The following is a 3,221-nucleotide window of genomic DNA, read 5'->3' as shown; positions in this document are numbered from 1 at the left end:
ACTCCAGCCTGGGTGGTAGACTGAGATCCTGTCTCAAAATAAATTTCTCTACCATTTTATCAAATATGACATGGTTTTCAGATCTTGAATCAAGTGTCTCCTCCTTGGGGAAGTTACACAGTTTTCTCTGACATTGTCCCCAGTCTAAGCTAAGTGTACCTCATGTCGCATGTCAAATATACAGCAAGTTTTTGGATGAGAGGGTATGTATCAGTCAAATTTCAAGCAGGGGACCAGAACCAGTAGGAGCTATATGTTAAAGGATTTATTGCAATGAATGGGCTTATGTGATTGTGGAGGCTGGCTAGGCAAGTTCAAAGTCCATAGGGCAGACTTTCAAGAAGGGAGACTAAAACTCTAGAGCATGAACTGAAGCTTCATACCACAGGCAGAACTTATTATTATTCAGGGAAACCTCAGTTCTGGTACTAAGCTTTTTAATCAGTCGAATCAGGCCCACCCAGATAACCTAGGATAATCTTTACTTAAAGTCAACTGATGATAACCCTTAATCACATCTAACAAAATATCTTCATAGCAACACCTAGATTGGTGTTTGATAAAATATTGCTACTAGAGCTCAGCCAAGTTGACATAAAATTGATCATTATAGGATCTATTTTTTTTACAGATGTTTATAATAAAAGAAGTCAAAAATACAAAGAGTGGAAAGAAACTTACTAAAAACACTCACATGCCACCTACCTAGAATTGAAATGTATTAACACTTCAGCAAATTTGCTCTGTGTGTGTATGTGTGCACAGTTGCATGTATTTTTTAAAACATTTGAAAATATATTGCACATAAATATCACCCTGTGTCTCTAAAACTTTAATATCCATGGCCTCAAAATAGGACATTCTTCTTCATAGCCACAATTACATTACATCTCCTACCAAAAATTAAATAAATTAAAAAACAAATAAACTTTATAAAAATCATCAAAAGTTAGTTTATATTCAAAGTTGTTCCAAATCAAGGAAACCAAAAATGAAGAAAGGAAGGAAGGAAAAATAGAGAAAGCAATAAATAAAGAGGAAATCTTGAAGTTTATTTCTAAGATTTAAGGTCAGATATGAGATGCATGTGTCTAAAACATCTCCTATAGTCGCTGGGAATCTTTTAGTTTTGGGTAAGTTGGGTGTGGAGTACATCCAATAAAGAAATAGGATGATGCCTCCAAACCCTACTCACATCTCTGAATTTTATAAGCTGCTAAGTTGTTACTATAATACATCTGAATCCAAGATGTGCACTTTAATATATGATCCTTTGGATATTCTACATTTACTTAATTGCAATCCATTTGCTAGTAATCAGTTGCTAGTGCCTTATCATGTACCAAGCAGTGCAGGATAAGGAGTGAGATAAGAAGATTATATTTTACTTGGTTTAATTATTTTTTACATCAATCAGTGCTTCATGTTTATTTTTACATCCTCTATTTCAAGAGCAGAATTACTGTAGAAAACAGATTTATTTTTTAAGTAATTTGGATTAAGTGGGATTTTTTAAAGTATCATTCCTGTATTAATGCCAATTTGAAAGAGTGAGAATATTTGGATTATTTTTATTGATAATAAGAATATGTTATATTTCACTGTTATAACACTGAAAGTAATTTGTATTTAATTCATAATTAATTAATCCTTCATACAAAAACAAATCACTGAATGACTAGTGAGTTGTTTAATAGATTTCAAAATTGTTGTAACATATGGTCATTGTGATGAAGAAGAGTAGGCAAATTATTAGGTAAAAAGAAATGGAAGGATAAGATAAACAAAAACATGTAAAATTGTGGTGACTAAAAAGCATATTTTTGTATCCACTCAACTGTTTCAGTGTCCGTCTTCACTTAACCTTAATTCTCATAAATCCTCACTGACTTCCAAGCCATGAGTTAGGAATTACTTGGTTAACAATACTTCATCTGGTTTTCCCAGAATTTTGAGAAGTAGTAACACTTAGGCATTTGTTTAAAGATAACAACTTTGTACGTGACAAGACTCATTTTCCCCTTCACTCATTTAATTCCAATAAATGTTTACCCACTTACCCATTATATAAATCCAGTTTCAAATAGGATTTGAGGAAGGATTACTTCAAAGAATGTTTTCTCAGACATGTTTAAATGGTGATTGATGATAGGAGTACTTGCTTTGCTAGAGCAGTTTTCTAGCTGCGGAGACATCCTGTTCCTTGCAAGTAGTTTCACTACATAGTAAATGCTTAAGAAAAATAGGAAAAAATAAATAAACACTCAGAAAATTACTAAACCTTGTATGACTTCAAGTCAACCTTGAAATTTTGTGGTGGGAGAAATACAAAGAAACAATTTTGTTTGCCTCCTTCAAAATGTGAAAAGTTTATTGCATTTGTTAGAAATTAACATTGAAGCAAAAGAGACCTCCCGTGAGTTTCTGTCTGGCCTTTGCACAATAAGTTATGAAACATGGCCATTAGCAGCATTGGCATAGTGTAGAGGCTTTTTCAAAGGCTATAAATCCAGAGCCACAGTGTGCCCCCTACAAAATCACACTGTCTCACAGCCTGACTAGAGCTGGAGTTCTTTTTCATCAGAATGTGGGGAAAGCTTAAGAACTAGATATGTGGGTAAGAAAAGGTGAGAAAAGACCTCCTTGATAAGACAGAGATATGAAGCAATCACTTCAACTTCAAATACAGTATATATTACTTTAGTATTAAGTATGCTTCTTATGGGTCTTATATGGGTCCCAAAGTTTCTGAATTCAGATCTCAGGCTAATGTTAAAGAAGTTGCAATTACTTTGATAATTTCTGACTTCACTTCCTCACTCTTTTCCCATATTATATGCCTCTTGACCTTCAAAGAGAGCTGTAATGGAATCCTTTTAACCCAAATATGTCCCACATGCAGCTCAAAGGCTTCTTAGTTTCAAAATTAGCAAAGTCTCAGAAGGATTTTGTACAGAGCTATATTTCCCATTGAAAGAAATTTTCTAAGTCTAACCTAATCCACTGACTGATGGTTTTCACATACTAATTAACAAGAATAATTTCAGTCATTTGCAGCATGTGACCCCTCAAGACCCTTTGGTCAAAAGCTTTGTTATCTCTTTTTCATTTTCTATTTTATCATTATTAATATTTTTAATAGAGACGGGGTTTCACCATGTTGCCCAGGATAATCTCGATCTCCTGACCTCATCTGCCTGCCTCAGCCTCCCAAAGTGTGC

The 3,221-nt window shown here is 34.0% G+C and overlaps 1 pseudogene; it reads left to right on the top strand.

Annotated features, from left to right (window-relative positions):
- Nucleotides 1-1,081: 1,081 nt before the first annotated feature.
- LOC108313485 overlaps nt 1,082-3,221 on the top strand; it is a 20,719-nt pseudogene continuing 18,579 nt past the window's right edge.

The sequence above is a fragment of the Cebus imitator genome, unplaced genomic scaffold, assembly GCF_001604975.1.
Source record: "Cebus imitator isolate Cc_AM_T3 unplaced genomic scaffold, Cebus_imitator-1.0 Scaffold138, whole genome shotgun sequence".
NCBI lineage: Eukaryota > Metazoa > Chordata > Mammalia > Primates > Cebidae > Cebus > Cebus imitator.
Note: the sequence above shows the minus strand (reverse complement) of the source record. Positions and strands in the feature narration are given on the sequence as shown.